The sequence below is a fragment of the Salvelinus alpinus genome, chromosome 10, assembly GCF_045679555.1.
Source record: "Salvelinus alpinus chromosome 10, SLU_Salpinus.1, whole genome shotgun sequence".
NCBI classification, from domain to species: Eukaryota; Metazoa; Chordata; class Actinopteri; order Salmoniformes; family Salmonidae; genus Salvelinus; species Salvelinus alpinus.
The window spans coordinates 75,807,193-75,827,192 of NC_092095.1; the positions used below are offsets into that span (position 1 = coordinate 75,807,193).

Below are 20,000 nucleotides of genomic sequence, written 5' to 3' on the forward strand. Positions count from 1 at the left end.
GGAGAGAGTCTGAGTCTACATCACTGGTTTCAGCAGGAGAGAGTCTGAGTCTACATCACTGGTTTCAGCAGGAGAGAGTCTGAGTCTACACCACTGGTTTCAGCAGGAGAGAGTCTGAGTCTACATCACTGGTTTCAGCAGGAGAGAGTCTGAGTCTACATCACTGGTTTCAGCAGGAGAGAGTCTGAGTCTACACCACTGGTTTCAGCAGGAGAGAGTCTGAGTCTACACCACTGGTTTCAGCAGGAGAGAGTCTGAGTCTACATCACTGGTTTCAGCAGGAGAGAGTCTGAGTCTACATCACTGGTTTCAGCAGGAGAGAGTCTGAGTCTACATCACTGGTTTCAGTTGGAGAGAGTCTGAGTCTACATCACTGGTTTCAGCAGGAGAGAGTCTGAGTCTACATCACTGGTTTCAGCAGGAGAGAGTCTGAGTCTACACCACTGGTTTCAGCAGGAGAGAGTCTGAGTCTACATGACTGGTTTCAGCAGGAGAGAGTCTGAGTCTACACCACTGGTTTCAGCAGGAGAGAGTCTGAGTCTACACCACTGGTGTCAGTTGGAGAGAGTCTGAGTCTGTTTCTATAGGAATTAATTAGTCTCATCCTGAAATCACGCTGTTAATGACTGGTAGGCACTTTTAATTCATCCCATCAAGGGAAACATCGGTGTGGTATGTATAAACATGTAGAACCCTTTCCCGTTTCAGGTAGAATGTAGAACCCTTTCCCGTTTCAGGTAGAACCGTTTTGGGTTCCATGTGGAACCCTCCGTTGAAAAAAGGTTCTCCTATGGGGACAGCCGAAGAACCCTTTCGGTTCTAGACAGCACTTTTAAGAGGGTAGAACATGTAGTCAGTTTTCACCGTGTTTTCCTGCTCTCATATAAAATGGTACTGAGCTGAAGAGGACTATCTCAGTGGTGTCTATCTCAGTGGTGTCTATCTCAGTGGTGTCTATCTCAGTGGTGTCTATCTCAGTGGTGTCTATCTGAAGAGGACCTGTCTATCTCAGTGGTGTCTATCTCAGTGGTGTCTATCTCAGTGGTGTCTATCTCAGTGGTGTCTATCTCAGTGGTGTCTATCTCAGTGGTGTCTATCTCAGTGGTGTCTATCTCAGTGGTGTCTATCTGAAGAGGACTATCTCAGTGGTGTCTATCTCAGTGGTGTCTATCTCAGTGGTGTCTATCTCAGTGGTGTCTATCTGAAGAGGACTTGTCTATCTCAGTGGTGTCTATCTCAGTGGTGTCTATCTCAGTGGTGTCTATCTGAAGAGGACTTGTCTATCTCAGTGGTGTCTATCTCAGTGGTGTCTATCTCAGTGGTGTCTATCTCAGTGGTGTCTATCTGAAGAGGACTTGTCTATCTCAGTGGTGTCTATCTGAAGAGGACTTGTCTATCTCAGTGGTGTCTACCTGAAGAGGACTTGTCTATCTCAGTGGTGTCTACCTGAAGAGGACTTGTCTATCTCAGTGGTGTCTACCTGAAGAGGACTTGTCTATCTCAGTGGTGTCTACCTGAAGAGGACTTGTCTATCTCAGTGGTGTCTATCTGAAGTGGATTTGTCTATCTCAGTGGTGTCTATCTCAGTGGTGTCTATCTCAGTGGTGTCTATCTCAGTGGTGTCTACCTGAAGAGGACATGTCTATCTCAGTGGTGTCTACCTGAAGAAGACTTGTCTATCTCAGTGGTGTCTATCTCAGTGGTGTCTATCTCAGTGGTGTCTATCTCAGTGGTGTCTATCTGAAGAGGACTTGTCTATCTCAGTGGTGTCTATCTGAAGGGGACTTGTCTATCTCAGTGGTGTCTACCTGAAGAGGACTTGTCTATCTCAGTGGTGTCTACCTGAAGAGGACTTGTCTATCTCAGTGGTGTCTACCTGAAGAGGACTTGTCTATCTCAGTGGTGTCTACCTGAAGAGGACTTGTCTATCTCAGTGGTGTCTATCTGAAGTGGATTTGTCTATCTCAGTGGTTTGTTATCTCAGTGGTTTGTTATCTCAGTGGTGTCTATCTCAGTGGTGTCTATCTCAGTGGTGTCTACCTGAAGAAGACTTGTCTATCTCAGTGGTGTCTATCTCAGTGGTGTCTATCTGAAGAGGACTTGTCTATCTAGGTGGTGTCTATCTGAAGAGGACTTGTCTATCTGAAGAGGACTTGTCTATCTCAGTGATGTCTATCTGAAGAGGACTTGTCTATCTCAGTGGTGTCTATCTATAGAGGACTTGTCTATCTCAGTGGTGTCTATCTGAAGAGGACTTGTCTATCTCAGTGTTGTCTATCTATAGAGGACTTGTCTATCTCAGTGGTGTCTATCTGAAGAGGCCTTGACTATCTCAGTGTTGTCTATCTGAAGAGGACTTGTCTATCTCAGTGTTGTCTACCTGAAGAGGACTTGTCTATCTCAGTGGTGTCTATCTGAAGAGGACGTGTCTATCTCAGTGGTGTCTATCTGAAGAGAACTTGACTATCTCAGTGGTGTCTATCTATAGAGGACTTGACTATCTCAGTGGTGTCTATCTATAGAGGACTTGTCTATCTCAGTGGTGTCTATCTGAAGAGGACTTGTCTATCTCAGTGGTGTCTATCTGAAGAGGACTTGACTATCTCAGTGGTGTCTATCTATAGAGGACTTGTCTATCTCAGTGGTGTCTATCTATAGAGGACTTGTCTATCTCAGTGGTGTCTATCTGAAGAGGACTTGTCTATCTCAGTGGTGTCTATCTATAGAGGACTTGTCTATCTCAGTGGTGTCTATCTATAGAGGACTTGTCTATCTCAGTGGTGTCTATCTATAGAGGACTTGTCTATCTCAGTGGTGTCTATCTCAGTGGTTTGTTATCTCAGTGGTGTCTATCTCAGTGGTGTCTATCTCAGTGGTGTCTACCTGAAGAGAACTTGTCTATCTCAGTGGTGTCTACCTGAAGAAGACTTGTCTATCTCAGTGGTGTCTATCTCAGTGGTGTCTATCTCAGTGGTGTCTATCTGAAGAGGACTATCTCAGTGGTGTCTATCTCAGTGGTGTCTATCTCAGTGGTGTCTATCTCAGTGGTGTCTATCTGAAGAGGACTTGTCTATCTCAGTGGTGACCATCTGAAGGGGACTTGTCTATCTCAGTGGTGTCTACCTGAAGAGGACTTGTCTATCTCAGTGGTGTCTACCTGAAGAGGACTTGTCTATCTCAGTGGTGTCTACCTGAAGAGGACTTGTCTATCTCAGTGGTGTCTACCTGAAGAGGACTTGTCTATCTCAGTGGTGTCTATCTGAAGTGGATTTGTCTATCTCAGTGGTGTCTATCTCAGTGGTTTGTTATCTCAGTGGTTTGTTATCTCAGTGGTGTCTATCTCAGTGGTGTCTACATGAAGAGGACTTGTCTATCTCAGTGGTGTCTACCTGAAGAAGACTTGTCTATCTCAGTGGTGTCTATCTCAGTGGTGTCTATCTGAAGAGGACTTGTCTATCTCAGTGGTGTCTATCTCAGTGGTGTCTACCTGAAGAGAACTTGTCTATCTCAGTGGTGTCTACCTGAAGAAGACTTGTCTATCTCAGTGGTGTCTATCTCAGTGGTGTCTATCTCAGTGGTGTCTATCTGAAGAGGACTATCTCAGTGGTGTCTATCTCAGTGGTGTCTATCTCAGTGGTGTCTATCTCAGTGGTGTCTATCTGAAGAGGACTTGTCTATCTCAGTGGTGTCCATCTGAAGGGGACTTGTCTATCTCAGTGGTGTCTACCTGAAGAGGACTTGTCTATCTCAGTGGTGTCTACCTGAAGAGGACTTGTCTATCTCAGTGGTGTCTACCTGAAGAGGACTTGTCTATCTCAGTGGTGTCTACCTGAAGAGGACTTGTCTATCTCAGTGGTGTCTATCTGAAGTGGATTTGTCTATCTCAGTGGTGTCTATCTCAGTGGTTTGTTATCTCAGTGGTTTGTTATCTCAGTGGTGTCTATCTCAGTGGTGTCTACCTGAAGAGGACTTGTCTATCTCAGTGGTGTCTACCTGAAGAAGACTTGTCTATCTCAGTGGTGTCTATCTCAGTGGTGTCTATCTGAAGAGGACTTGTCTATCTCAGTGGTGTCTATCTCAGTGGTGTCTATCTGAAGAGGACTTGTCTATCTCTGTGGTGTCTATCTGAAGAGGACTTGTCTATCTGAAGAGGATTTGTCTATCTCAGTGATGTCTATCTGAAGAGGACTTGTCTATCTCAGTGGTGTCTATCTGAAGAGGCCTTGACTATCTCAGTGTTGTCTATCTGAAGAGGACATGTCTATCTCAGTGTTGTCTATCTGAAGAGGACTTGTCTATCTCAGTGGTGTCTATCTGAAGAGGACTTGACTATCTCAGTGGTGTCTATCTGAAGAGGACTTGTCTATCTCAGTGGTGTCTATCTGAAGAGGACTTGACTATCTCAGTGGTGTCTATCTATAGAGGACTTGACTATCTCAGTGGTGTCTATCTGAAGAGGACTTGTCTATCTCAGTGGTGTCTATCTGAAGAGGACTTGACTATCTCAGTGGTGTCTATCTATAGAGGACTTGTCTATCTCAGTGGTGTCTATCTATAGAGGACTTGTCTATCTCAGTGGTGTCTATCTGAAGAGGACTTGTCTATCTCAGTGGTGTCTATCTATAGAGGACTTGTCTATCTCAGTGGTGTCTATCTATAGAGGACTTGTCTATCTCAGTGGTGTCTATCTATAGAGGACTTGTCTATCTCAGTGGTGTCTATCTATAGAGGACTTGTCTATCTCAGTGGTGTCTATCTGAAGAGGACTTGTCTATCTCAGTGGTGTCTATCTGAAGAGGACTTGTCTATCTCAGTGGTGTCTACCTGAAGAGGACTTGTCTATCTCAGTGGTGTCTACCTGAAGAGGACTTGTCTATCTCAGTGGTGTCTACCTGAAGAGGACTTGTCTATCTCAGTGGTGTCTACCTGAAGAGGACTTGTCTATCTCAGTGGTGTCTATCTGAAGTGGATTTGTCTATCTCAGTGGTGTCTATCTCAGTGGTGTCTATCTCAGTGGTGTCTATCTCAGTGGTGTCTACCTGAAGAGGACTTGTCTATCTCAGTGGTGTCTACCTGAAGAAGACTTGTCTATCTCAGTGGTGTCTATCTCAGTGGTGTCTATCTCAGTGGTGTCTATCTCAGTGGTGTCTATCTGAAGAGGACTTGTCTATCTCAGTGGTGTCTATCTGAAGGGGACTTGTCTATCTCAGTGGTGTCTACCTGAAGAGGACTTGTCTATCTCAGTGGTGTCTACCTGAAGAGGACTTGTCTATCTCAGTGGTGTCTACCTGAAGAGGACTTGTCTATCTCAGTGGTGTCTACCTGAAGAGGACTTGTCTATCTCAGTGGTGTCTATCTGAAGTGGATTTTTCTATCTCAGTGGTTTGTTATCTCAGTGGTTTGTTACCTCAGTGGTGTCTATCTCAGTGGTGTCTATCTCAGTGGTGTCTACCTGAAGAAGACTTGTCTATCTCAGTGGTGTCTATCTCAGTGGTGTCTATCTGAAGAGGACTTGTCTATCTAGGTGGTGTCTATCTGAAGAGGACTTGTCTATCTGAAGAGGACTTGTCTATCTCAGTGATGTCTATCTGAAGAGGACTTGTCTATCTCAGTGGTGTCTATCTATAGAGGACTTGTCTATCTCAGTGGTGTCTATCTGAAGAGGACTTGTCTATCTCAGTGTTGTCTATCTATAGAGGACTTGTCTATCTCAGTGGTGTCTATCTGAAGAGGCCTTGACTATCTCAGTGTTGTCTATCTGAAGAGGACTTGTCTATCTCAGTGGTGTCTATCTGAAGAGGACTTGACTATCTCAGTGGTGTCTATCTATAGAGGACTTGTCTATCTCAGTGGTGTCTATCTATAGAGGACTTGTCTATCTCAGTGGTGTCTATCTGAAGAGGACTTGTCTATCTCAGTGGTGTCTATCTATAGAGGACTTGTCTATCTCAGTGGTGTCTATCTATAGAGGACTTGTCTATCTCAGTGGTGTCTATCTATAGAGGACTTGTCTATCTCAGTGGTGTCTATCTATAGAGGACTTGTCTATCTCAGTGGTGTCTATCTGAAGAGGACTTGTCTATCTCAGTGGTGTCTATCTGAAGAGGACTTGTCTATCTCAGTGGTGTCTACCTGAAGAGGACTTGTCTATCTCAGTGGTGTCTACCTGAAGAGGACTTGTCTATCTCAGTGGTGTCTACCTGAAGAGGACTTGTCTATCTCAGTGGTGTCTACCTGAAGAGGACTTGTCTATCTCAGTGGTGTCTATCTGAAGTGGATTTGTCTATCTCAGTGGTGTCTATCTCAGTGGTGTCTATCTCAGTGGTGTCTATCTCAGTGGTGTCTACCTGAAGAGGAGTTGTCTATCTCAGTGGTGTCTACCTGAAGAAGACTTGTCTATCTCAGTGGTGTCTATCTCAGTGGTGTCTATCTCAGTGGTGTCTATCTCAGTGGTGTCTATCTGAAGAGGACTTGTCTATCTCAGTGGTGTCTATCTGAAGGGGACTTGTCTATCTCAGTGGTGTCTACCTGAAGAGGACTTGTCTATCTCAGTGGTGTCTACCTGAAGAGGACTTGTCTATCTCAGTGGTGTCTACCTGAAGAGGACTTGTCTATCTCAGTGGTGTCTACCTGAAGAGGACTTGTCTATCTCAGTGGTGTCTATCTGAAGTGGATTTGTCTATCTCAGTGGTTTGTTATCTCAGTGGTTTGTTACCTCAGTGGTGTCTATCTCAGTGGTGTCTATCTCAGTGGTGTCTACCTGAAGAAGACTTGTCTATCTCAGTGGTGTCTATCTCAGTGGTGTCTATCTGAAGAGGACTTGTCTATCTAGGTGGTGTCTATCTGAAGAGGACTTGTCTATCTGAAGAGGACTTGTCTATCTCAGTGATGTCTATCTGAAGAGGACTTGTCTATCTCAGTGGTGTCTATCTATAGAGGACTTGTCTATCTCAGTGGTGTCTATCTGAAGAGGACTTGTCTATCTCAGTGTTGTCTATCTATAGAGGACTTGTCTATCTCAGTGGTGTCTATCTGAAGAGGCCTTGACTATCTCAGTGTTGTCTATCTGAAGAGGACTTGTCTATCTCAGTGTTGTCTACCTGAAGAGGACTTGTCTATCTCAGTGGTGTCTATCTGAAGAGGACGTGTCTATCTCAGTGGTGTCTATCTGAAGAGAACTTGACTATCTCAGTGGTGTCTATCTATAGAGGACTTGACTATCTCAGTGGTGTCTATCTATAGAGGACTTGTCTATCTCAGTGGTGTCTATCTGAAGAGGACTTGTCTATCTCAGTGGTGTCTATCTGAAGAGGACTTGACTATCTCAGTGGTGTCTATCTATAGAGGACTTGTCTATCTCAGTGGTGTCTATCTATAGAGGACTTGTCTATCTCAGTGGTGTCTATCTGAAGAGGACTTGTCTATCTCAGTGGTGTCTATCTATAGAGGACTTGTCTATCTCAGTGGTGTCTATCTATAGAGGACTTGTCTATCTCAGTGGTGTCTATCTATAGAGGACTTGTCTATCTCAGTGGTGTCTATCTCAGTGGTTTGTTATCTCAGTGGTGTCTATCTCAGTGGTGTCTATCTCAGTGGTGTCTACCTGAAGAGAACTTGTCTATCTCAGTGGTGTCTACCTGAAGAAGACTTGTCTATCTCAGTGGTGTCTATCTCAGTGGTGTCTATCTCAGTGGTGTCTATCTGAAGAGGACTATCTCAGTGGTGTCTATCTCAGTGGTGTCTATCTCAGTGGTGTCTATCTCAGTGGTGTCTATCTGAAGAGGACTTGTCTATCTCAGTGGTGTCCATCTGAAGGGGACTTGTCTATCTCAGTGGTGTCTACCTGAAGAGGACTTGTCTATCTCAGTGGTGTCTACCTGAAGAGGACTTGTCTATCTCAGTGGTGTCTACCTGAAGAGGACTTGTCTATCTCAGTGGTGTCTACCTGAAGAGGACTTGTCTATCTCAGTGGTGTCTATCTGAAGTGGATTTGTCTATCTCAGTGGTGTCTATCTCAGTGGTTTGTTATCTCAGTGGTTTGTTATCTCAGTGGTGTCTATCTCAGTGGTGTCTACATGAAGAGGACTTGTCTATCTCAGTGGTGTCTACCTGAAGAAGACTTGTCTATCTCAGTGGTGTCTATCTCAGTGGTGTCTATCTGAAGAGGACTTGTCTATCTCAGTGGTGTCTATCTCAGTGGTGTCTACCTGAAGAGAACTTGTCTATCTCAGTGGTGTCTACCTGAAGAAGACTTGTCTATCTCAGTGGTGTCTATCTCAGTGGTGTCTATCTCAGTGGTGTCTATCTGAAGAGGACTATCTCAGTGGTGTCTATCTCAGTGGTGTCTATCTCAGTGGTGTCTATCTCAGTGGTGTCTATCTGAAGAGGACTTGTCTATCTCAGTGGTGTCCATCTGAAGGGGACTTGTCTATCTCAGTGGTGTCTACCTGAAGAGGACTTGTCTATCTCAGTGGTGTCTACCTGAAGAGGACTTGTCTATCTCAGTGGTGTCTACCTGAAGAGGACTTGTCTATCTCAGTGGTGTCTACCTGAAGAGGACTTGTCTATCTCAGTGGTGTCTATCTGAAGTGGATTTGTCTATCTCAGTGGTGTCTATCTCAGTGGTTTGTTATCTCAGTGGTTTGTTATCTCAGTGGTGTCTATCTCAGTGGTGTCTACCTGAAGAGGACTTGTCTATCTCAGTGGTGTCTACCTGAAGAAGACTTGTCTATCTCAGTGGTGTCTATCTCAGTGGTGTCTATCTGAAGAGGACTTGTCTATCTCAGTGGTGTCTATCTCAGTGGTGTCTATCTGAAGAGGACTTGTCTATCTCTGTGGTGTCTATCTGAAGAGGACTTGTCTATCTGAAGAGGATTTGTCTATCTCAGTGATGTCTATCTGAAGAGGACTTGTCTATCTCAGTGGTGTCTATCTGAAGAGGCCTTGACTATCTCAGTGTTGTCTATCTGAAGAGGACTTGTCTATCTCAGTGTTGTCTATCTGAAGAGGACTTGTCTATCTCAGTGGTGTCTATCTGAAGAGGACTTGACTATCTCAGTGGTGTCTATCTGAAGAGGACTTGTCTATCTCAGTGGTGTCTATCTGAAGAGGACTTGACTATCTCAGTGGTGTCTATCTATAGAGGACTTGACTATCTCAGTGGTGTCTATCTGAAGAGGACTTGTCTATCTCAGTGGTGTCTATCTGAAGAGGACTTGACTATCTCAGTGGTGTCTATCTATAGAGGACTTGTCTATCTCAGTGGTGTCTATCTATAGAGGACTTGTCTATCTCAGTGGTGTCTATCTGAAGAGGACTTGTCTATCTCAGTGGTGTCTATCTATAGAGGACTTGTCTATCTCAGTGGTGTCTATCTATAGAGGACTTGTCTATCTCAGTGGTGTCTATCTATAGAGGACTTGTCTATCTCAGTGGTGTCTACCTCGTCAGTATCTAGTCGTCCCCCTTGGGCAGTCCTCGAGTGTTGAGTGGGGCGTCTACTTCTGCTTGTAATTCCACACAGGGCCGATATCATTCACCCCTGTGCCTCACTTCAGGAAATTCATGTCTCTCCCGAGCAATGTGGAATTGTTCTGACTTCTCTCTCTGTCGCTCTCTCTCCCCTTCTCCCTTTCTCCTTGTCTCTCCTTCTCCCTCTGTCTTTGTCTCTCCATCTGCCTCTGTCTCCCTCTCTCTATCTGCCTCTCTCTCTCTCTGTCTCTCTCTCTCTCTCTCTACCTCCCCCTGGTTCTCCTAGCTCTGGCCTGATGGATCAGACATCAGAGCTGCGTCGTCCCTGATGATTGCATTTCCCGTAATGTACAGAATATAGATGGATCAATGAGCTTATGCATTGCTTATTGTACAGCGGGGGACCCATGCATACTTAATGCAGCGATATCGTTCTGTTTATACGACATAAATCTGTCAGAATTTGCATTCCCGGTTTCACCGAGCGACTGATTTATTTACAGACTTACATGAGTTCAAAAGGATGAAGCAGAGAGGAAAAGTTTGTTTGTGTTCTTGTTGTTGTTGTTGTTTGTGTTCTTGTTGTTGTTGTTCTTGTTGTTGTTGTTGGTGTTCTTCTTCTTGTTGTTGTTGTTGGTGTTCTTGTTGTTGTTGTTGTTGTTTGTGTTCTTGTTGTTGTTGTTTGTGTTCTTGTTGTTGTTGTTGTTTGTGTTCTTGTTGTTGTTGTTGTTTGTGTTCTTGTTGTTGTTGTTGTTTGTGTTCTTGTTGTTGTTTGTGTTCTTGTTGTTGTTGTTGGTGTTCTTCTTGTTGTTGTTGTTGTTTGTGTTGTTGTTGTTGTTGTTGGTGTTCTTCTTGTTGTTGTTGTTGGTGTTCTTCTTGTTGTTGTTGTTGTTTGTGTTCTTGTTGTTTGTGTTGTTGTTGTTGTTTGTGTTCTTGTTGTTGTTGTTGTTTGTGTTCTTGTTGTTGTTGTTGTTTGTGTTCTTGTTGTTGTTGTTTGTGTTCTTGTTGTTGTTGTTGTTTGTGTTGTTGTTGTTGTTGTTGTTTGTGTTCTTGTTGTTGTTGTTTGTGTTCTTGTTGTTGTTGTTGTTTGTGTTGTTGTTGTTGTTGTTGTTGTTGTTTGTGTTCTTGTTGTTGTTTGTGTTGTTGTTGTTGTTGTTGTTTGTGTTGTTGTTGTTGTTGTTGGTTGTGTTGTTGTTGTTGTTGTTGTTTGTGTTGTTGTTGTTGTTGTTGTTTGTGTTCTTGTTGTTGTTGTTGTGGCTCGTGTTCGTGCTATTTGGTTTGTTTTGATTAAATAACCTCTGGTTCTATCTCGGGAGCCAATAGAATGAGGGTATTGGTCAAGGAGGTGACAGACGCTCTGTGTGTGTGTGTGTGTGTGTGTGTGTGTGTGTGTGTGTGTGTGTGTGTGTGTGTGTGTGTGTGTGTGTGTGTGTGTGTGTGTGTGTGTGTGTGTGTGTGTGTGTGTGTGTGTGTGTGTGTGTGTGTGTGTGTGTGTGTGTGTGTGTGTGTGTGAGACTCTCCGTTTCCAGGACCATTTCAAGCACATGTAAGACGTTATATTAGTAGGAGCTGAAGGTTTGTAGGGAGAAAGCTGCTCTATCAAACTCCCTGCTTTTCCATTCTGATGGCAACAGGGAAAAATAATCCAGTCTTCATTTTTTATATGTAAGACATTACCTTCCACTAATATGATAATTAAGACAGTTGAAAGTCCTCTCTAAAGTTAAAAACAGTTTAAAGTCATTCTCTGTAATGTAAAAGACAGTTTGACGTCGTTCTCTGTAAAGTTAAAAACAGTTTGAATTCTTCTCTCTAGAGTTAAAGACAGTTTGAAGTCCTTCTCTAAATGTAAAGTGAAATCATAACTCCTTTTCATTCACCATAACTCAAACTGATTTAAAAACATATTTAAAAGTCTAAGTTGTGATATGTCCTCAACCCAACACCTTGAACGCCCTTAAACAGCCATATCATCTCTGTTCTTAAACAGGCATATCATCTCTGTTCTGCTCTGTTCTTAAACAGGCATATCATCTCTGTTCTGCTCTGTTCTTAAACAGACATATCATCTCTGTTCTGTTCTTAAACAGCCATATCATCTCTGTTCTGTTCTGTTCTTAAACAGCCATATCATCTCTGTTCTGCTCTGTTCTTAAACAGCCATATCATCTCTGCTCTGCTCTGTTCTTAAACAGCCATATCATCTCTGTTCTGCTCTGTTCTTAAACAGCCATATCATCTCTGTTCTGTTCTTAAACAGCCATATCATCTCTGTTCTGATCTGTTCTTAAACAGGCATATCATCTCTGTTCTGCTCTGTTCTTAAACAGCCATATCATCTCTGTTCTGATCTGTTCTTAAACAGCCATATCATCTCTGCTCTGCTCTGTTCTTAAACAGCCATATCATCTCTGCTCTGCTCTGTTCTTAAACAGCCATATCATCTCTGCTCTGCTCTGTTCTTAAACAGCCATATCATCTCTGTTCTGCTCTGTTCTTAAACAGCCATATCATCTCTGTTCTGCTCTGTTCTTTAACAGCCATATCATCTCTGCTCTGCTCTGTTCTTAAACAGCCATATCATCTCTGTTCTGCTCTGCTCTGTTCTTAAACAGGCATATCATCTCTGTTCTGCTCTGTTCTTAAACAGCCATATCATCTCTGTTCTGCTCTGTTCTTAAACAGCCATATCATCTCTGTTCTGCTCTGTTCTTAAACAGGCATATCATCTCTGTTCTGCTCTGTTCTTAAACAGCCATATCATCTCTGTTCTGCTCTGTTCTTAAACAGCCATATCATCTCTGTTCTGCTCTGTTCTTAAACAGGCATATCATCTCTGTTCTGCTCTGTTCTTAAACAGCCATATCATCTCTGTTCTGTTCTGTTCTTAAACAGCCATATCATCTCTGTTCTGCTCTGTCCTTTAACAGCCATATCATCTATGTTCTGTTCTGTTCTTAAACTGCCATATCACCTATGTTCTGTTCTGTTCTTAAACAGCCATATCATCTCTGTTCTGTTCTGTTCTTAAACAGCCATATCATCTCTGTTCTGTTCTGTTCTTAAACAGCCATATCATCTCTGTTCTGTTCTTAAACAGCCATATCATCTCTGTTCTGTTCTTAAACAGCCATATCATCTCTGTTCTGTTCTGTTCTTAAACAGGCATATCATCTCTGTTCTGCTCTGTTCTTAAACAGCCATATCATCTCTGTTCTGCTCTGTTCTTAAACAGCCATATCATCTCTGTTCTGCTCTGTTCTTAAACAGCCATATCATCTCTGTTCTGCTCTGTTCTTAAACAGCCATATCATCTCTGTTCTGCTCTGTTCTTAAACAGCCATATCATCTCTGTTCTGCTCTGTTCTTAAACAGCCATATCATCTCTGTTTCTGACAGGTGTGGGTGGCAGAGGGGCTTGTACCTGATGCTTTTGGGTTTGTCACCTTCACACCTCATTAGTCCGTGTATCAACCGTGGAATATCTGACTAGAGGAGAGAGACACACAGCCTCCCACAGCCAGACAGCTGGCAGGGAACTGCATGGGGGGGGAGGTGGTTGACACATACAAAAAGGGAAGGAAAGGGACAGAAATATATGCAGATACACTCGCAAACTTAAGTTATCTGAATAAAAAAGTAAGCTCACACTGTAGATGTTGACTTTGATGAGCCTTTTAGTTTTAATAGAGAAGGAGACGTTGTGAAAGAGACGTCTGCAGATTCACTCCTGCTCGTCGTTGTTTAAATAACGCTCTCCAACTGTAGATGTTGACTTTGATGAGCCTCTTTTCACGGAAACGTGTTTTAGTTATAGTCAGGAGTCTGACAGGAAACAGTATGTTTTAGTCAGGAGTCTGACAGGAAACAGTATGTTTTAGTTATAGTTAGGAGTCTGACAGGAAACAGTATGTTTTAGTTTTAGTTAGGAGTCTGACAGGAAACAGTATGTTTTAGTTAGGAGTCTGACAGGAAACAGTATGTTTTAGTTTTAGTTAGGAGTCTGACAGGAAACAGTATGTTTTAGTTATAGCTAGGAGTCTGACAGGAAACAGTATGTTTTTGTTTTAGCTAGGAGTCTGACAGGAAACAGTATATTTTAGTTATAGTTAGGAGTCTGACAGGAAACAGTATGTTTTAGTTATAGTTAGGAGTCTGACAGGAAACAGTATGTTTTAGTTAGGAGTCTGACAGGAAACAGTATGTTTTAGTTATAGTTAGGAGTCTGAAAGGAAACAGTATGTTTTAGTTAGGAGTCTGACAGGAAACAGTATGTTTTAGTTAGGAGTCTGACAGGAAACAGTATGTTTTAGTTATAGTCAGGAGTCTGAAAGGAAACAGTATCTTTTAGTTATAGTCTGACAGGAAACAGTATGTTTTAGTTATAGTCTGACAGGAAACAGTATGTTTTAGTTATAGTCAGGAGTCTGAAAAGGGAAACAGTATATTGATTCTGCAGATTTTCGAAAAGCTATTTGAATAATTTACGCTCTCAAGCTGTAGATTGTATTTTGATTCGTCTCCTGAACTAATATTATTTTTTGAATGAAAATGGTAAGTTTTAGTTTTCATTTAAAGTGGGAGTCCTTCCGAAAGAGACAGAACTGTTTGCATGTTCAGTCACAGTTCAATCTATTTGAGATCGTGCAGCACTTTGAACGGTATCTGAGTAAATGCACCGCTCCTCCTCATCCCTTCATGAAAACAGAGTCATTGGCATTTCACTGAGGAGTGGTGTTGGGAGATAGGAATTTGGGGGAAATTGTATTTTTTTCCCCTCCCTTCTGATCGTAAGACAAACACTTTCTGCCAAGAACAAGGATGTCAAATACATGCTGAGGTAAATAATATATTTATGTGCTTCGCTTCTCGACTGGAAAATAGTATTTTGGTGTGAAAAAAAGAGTCACAGGAAAGAATGTTTATAAAACACGTTTGAGGATATTGTGGTGTTCTTCCTCTTCCTCTTCCCCTTCCTCTTCATCTTTGTCTTCTTCCTCTTCCTCTTCATCTTCCTATTTGTCTTCTTCCTTTTCCTCTACCATTTCCTCTTCTTCCTCTTCCGCTTCCTCTTTGTCTTCTTCATCTTCCTCTTTGTCTTCTTCCTCTTCCTCTTCGTCTTCTTCCTCTTCGTCTGGTACGGTATATTAATGAAACACGGCCATGATCAAAATTAGTACACAACATAGGGAATAGGGTGCCATGTGGTTCACTACATAGGGAATAGGGTGCCATGTGGTTCACTACATAGGGAATAGGGTGCCATGTCATTCACTACATAGGGAATAGGGTGCCATGTCTTTCACTACATAGGGAATAGTATGCCATGTCATTCACTACATAGGGAATAGGGTGCCATGTCGTTCACTACATAGGGAATAGGATGCCATGTCATTCACTACATAGGGAATAGGGTGCCATGTGGTTCACTACATAGGGAATAGGGTGCCATGTCATTCACTACATAGGGAATAAGGTGCCATGTCATTCATTACATAGGGAATAGGGTGCCATGTGGTTCACTACATAGGGAATAGGGTGCCATGTGGTTCACTATATAGGGAATAGGGTGCCATTCTGGTAGAAGACAGAGAAGACACCTGCTGATAGAAGACAGAGTAGACACCTGCTGGGAGAAGACAGAGTAGACACCTGCTGGGAGAAGACAGAGAAGACACCTGCTGGGAGAAGACACCTGGTGGGAGAAGACAGAGAAGACACCTGCTGGGAGAAGACAGAGTAGACACCGGCTGGGAGAAGACAGAGAAGACACCTGCTGGGAGAAGACAGAGAAGACACCTGCTGGGAGAAGACAGAGAAGACACCTGCTGGGAGAAGACACCTGGTGGGAGAAGACAGAGAAGACACCTGCTGGGAGAAGACAGAGTAGACACCTGCTGGGAGAAGACAGAGTAAACACCTGCTGGGAGAAGACAGAGTAAACACCTGCTGGGAGAAGACAGAGAAGACACCTGCTGGGAGAAGACAGAGTAGACACCTGCTGGGAGAAGACAGAGAAGACACCTGCTGGGAGAAGACAGAGTAGACACATGCTGGGAGAAGACAGAGAAGACACCTGCTGGGAGAAGACAGAGAAGACACCTGCTGGGAGAAGACAGAGTAGACACCTGCTGGGAGAAGACAGAGAAGACACCTGCTGGGAGAAGACACCTGCTGGGAGAAGACACCTGCTGGGAGAAGACAGAGTAGACAACTGCTGGGAGAAGACAGAGTAGACACCTGCTGGGAGAAGACAGAGTAGACACCTGCTGGGAGAAGACAGAGTAGACACCTGCTGGGAGAAGACAGAGTAGACACCTGCTGGGAGAAGACACCTGCTGGGAGAAGACAGAGAAGACACCTGCTGGGAGAAGACAGAGAAGACACCTGCTGGGAGAAGACACCTGCTGGGAGAAGACAGAGTAGACACCTGCTGGGAGAAGACACCTGCTGGGAGAAGACAGAGTAGACACCTGCTGGGAGAAGACAGAGTAGACACCTGCTGGGAGAAGACACCTGCTGGGAGAAGACAGAGTAGACACCTGCTGGGAGAAGACAGAGAAGACACCTGCTGGGAGAAGACACCTGCTGGGAGAAGACAGAGTAGACACCTGCTGGGAGAAGACAGAGTAGACACCTGCTGGGAGAAGACAGAGAAGACACCTGCTGATAGAAGACAGAGAAGACACCTGCTGGGAGAAGACAGAGAAGACACCTGCTGGGAGAAGACAGAGAAGACACCTGCTGGGAGAAGACAGAGTAGACACCTGCTGGGAGAAGAAAGAGTAGACACCTGCTGGGAGAAGAAAGAGTAGACACCTGCTGGGAGAAGACAGAGAAGACACCTGCTGGGAGAAGACAGAGAAGACACCTGCTGGGAGAAGACAGAGAAGACATAGAGCTGATGGTACTGTATAGAGCTGATGGTACTGTATAGAGCTGATGGTACTGTACTGTATAGAGCTTATGGTACTGTACTGTATAGAGCTGATGGTACTGTACTGTATAGAGCTGATGGTACTGTATAGAGCTGAGCTGATGTTACTGTATAGAGCTGATGGTACTGTATAGAGCTGATGTTACTGTATAGAGCTGATGGTACTGTACTGTATAGAGCTGATGGTACTGTACTGTATAGAGCTGATGGTACTGTACTGTATAGAGCTGATGGTACTGTACTGTATAGAGCTGATGGTACTGTACTGTGTAGAGCTGAGCTGATGTTACTGTATAGAGCTGATGGTACTGTATAGAGCTGATGGTACCGTACTGTATAGAGCTGATGGTACTGTACTGTATAGAGCTGATGGTACTGTACTGTATAGAGCTGATGGTACTGTATAGAGCTGATGGTACTGTATATAGCTGATGGTACTGTACTGTATAGAGCAGATGGTACTGTATAGAGCTGATGGTACTGTATAGAGCTGATGGTACTGTATAGAGCTGATGGTACTGTATAGAGCTGATGGTACTGTACTGTATAGAGCTGATGGTACTGTATAGAGCTGATGGTACTGTATAGAGCTGATGGTACTGTACTGTATAGAGCTGATGGTACTGTACTGTATAGAGCTGATGGTACTGTATAGAGCTGATGGTACTGTACTGTATAGATCTGATGGTACTGTATAGAGCTGATGGTACTGTATAGAGCTGATGGTACTGTACTGTATAGAGCTGATGGTACTGTAAAGAACTGGCTGGTATATAGGGAGGAGGTATTACAGCTGGGGTTTTAGGACTATATCAGAATCACATTAAAGGACTCTACAGATCTACAGATCTCTCCCTCTCTTGTCCTTTTACATTATTCCTCATAAACTGAAAGCATAAATTAAACATCTAGTTGAGTTGCATTAGTAATACATCTGATATACTTTACAATTTATATATTTATCTTCGTTCTCTATTATAGCCAGTCTAAGGATGAGATTGGCATGTTCTTACTAATGCCTGTCCTTAAATTAATCTGTGTCACGTGATCTGATTGAGATGGTGGTCGCAGTCCAAACCCGGACGGTGGGCCGCCCTATGGGACTCCCGATCACAGCCGGTTGTGATACAGCCTGGGTTCAAACCGGGGTGTCTGTAGTGACGCGCTGAGATGCGGTGTCTTAGACCTCTGCGCCACTCGGGAGCGGCCGGGCGCTCCACTCTCCTAACCCTTCAAATGATACGTTAAACCGGTGTAGAGATGGGTGAATAGCGTTCCACTCTCCTAACCCTTCAAATGGTACGTTACACCGGTGTAGAGATGGGTGAATAGCAACAGGTCTGATGACAACAGGTCTGATGACAACAGGTCTGATGACAACAGGTCGGACGGCAACAGGTCAGATGACAACAGGTCTGATGACAACAAGTCAGATGACAACAGGTCTGATGACAACAGGTCTGATGACAACAGGTCTGATGACAACAGGTCAGATGACAACAGGTCAGATGACAACAGGTCTGATGACAACAGGTCTGATGACAACAGGTCTGATGACAACAGGTCTGATGACAACAGGTCTGATGACAACAGGTCAGATGACAACAGGTCAGATGACAACAGGTCTGATGACAACAGGTCTGACGACAACAGGTCTGATGACAACAGGTCTGATGACAACAGGTCAGACAACAGGTCAGATGACAACAGTTCAGATGACAACAGGTCTGATGACAACAGGTCTGACGTCAACAGGTCTGACGTCAACAGGTCAGATGACAACAGGTCTGATGACAACAGGTCTGATGACAACAGGTCTGATGACAACAGGTCAGATGACAACAGGTCTGATGACAACAGGTCTGATGACAACAGGTCTGACGACAACAGGTCAGATGACAACAGGTCTGATGACAACAGGTCTGACGACAACAGGTCAGATGACAACAGGTCTGACGACAACAGGTCTGATGACAACAGGTCTGATGACAACAGGTCAGATGACAACAGGTCTGATGACAACAGGTCTGATGACAACAGGTCTGATAACAACAGGTCTGATGACAACAGGTCAGATGACAACAGGTCAGATGACAACAGGTCTGATGACAACAGGTCTGATGACAACAGGTCAGATGACAACAGGTCTGATGACAACAGGTCTGATGACAACAGGTCTGATAACAACAGGTCTGATGACAACAGGTCAGATGACAACAGGTCAGATGACAACAGGTCTGATGACAACAGGTCAGATGACAACAGGTCTGATGACAACAGGTCTGATGACAACAGGTCTGATGACAACAGGTCAGATGACAACAGGTCTGATGACAACAGGTCTGATGACAACAGGTCTGATGACAACAGGTCAGATGACAACAGGTCTGATGACAACAGGTCTGATGACAACAGGTCAGATGACAACAGGTCTGATGACAACAGGTCTGATGACAACAGGTCTGATGACAACAGGTCTGACGGCAACAGGTCTGATGACAACAGGTCTGATGACAACAGGTCAGATGACAACCTTACAGTGGAACAACAGAGGATTTTAAACAACGCTCAAACAAGGGACCTTTTTCCTGAGTGAGTTAACCAACCATCTGTGCCGACTGTAAATGAACATGGATAATTAAACAGACTGCTACTGAGGTAATTTACATCTTGGCTGTTTTTTTTGGGGCTGTAACAGAATAGCTTTTTCATCTCAATCTACAGATCTTTATTCATTAAAAGTGCTGCTGATGTTTGACCAGTCTTCCACTCTCTGGCTGTGCCTGGCTTTGCCGGTCTAAAACGATTTTCCGGCCGGGCCTGAGTGTACCTATTTGGTAGTACAGGACAGGACATCCTCAGCCAAACCAATCAGCATCAAGTCTGTCCACCAGTTAGATATAAACAGTTTATCACAGCACTTCAGTTGAAAAGAGTAAGAGAGAGAGAGAGAGGCTATTAGATATCAAATGTTTTAAAATAAACTCAAACCTTGGTGTGCATATCCTTTCATCCTCTAAACTATAAATAGACCTTATAAATATTCTACTGGTAGAGAATCTGCTAGATCAGGGTTATTCAAATCTTACCCTACGACAGGGTTCCCCAACTGCCAACCCACGGGAGGATTTTATTTGCCCCCCCTCCCTCCCCCCTCAAGTTTTCCAAGGAAAGAAAAAACAACTTATTTGTGTATTATTTTTAATTGTTGGACATAAAAGACTGTAAAAAAAAAATCTGCAAATCTGTTCCAAACTATTCCCACTCATTATAGAGAGATAAACAGTTTATGTGTGTAATGACTCCTCTTCTTCTAATGAGGAGTAAGAGATATCGGACCAATGTGCAGCGTGGTACGTGTCCATTTTAATAGTTTAAAAACTGAACACTACAAAAATACAAAAAAACAAAGTCAATGAACAAACGAAAATCGAAACAGTCCCGTATGGTACAGACACAAGAAACAATCACCCACAACACACAATGGAAAACAGGCTACCTAAATATGGCTCCCAATCAGAGACAACGATAAACAGCTGCCTCTGATTGGGAACCACACCAGGCCAAACACATAGAAAGACAACAACCTAGA

The 20,000-nt window shown here is 43.6% G+C and overlaps 1 protein-coding gene across 1 annotated transcript in view; it reads right to left on the reverse strand.

Annotated features, from left to right (window-relative positions):
- Positions 1 to 19,603: 19,603 nt before the first annotated feature.
- Positions 19,604 to 20,000, reverse strand: part of LOC139532995 (uncharacterized) — a 19,393-nt gene continuing 18,996 nt past the window's right edge. Inside the window, exon 3 of the mRNA XM_071331141.1 lies at positions 19,604 to 20,000. This exon is cut by the window's right edge and continues 906 nt beyond it. The gene's annotated coding sequence lies outside the window, so the exon portion shown is untranslated.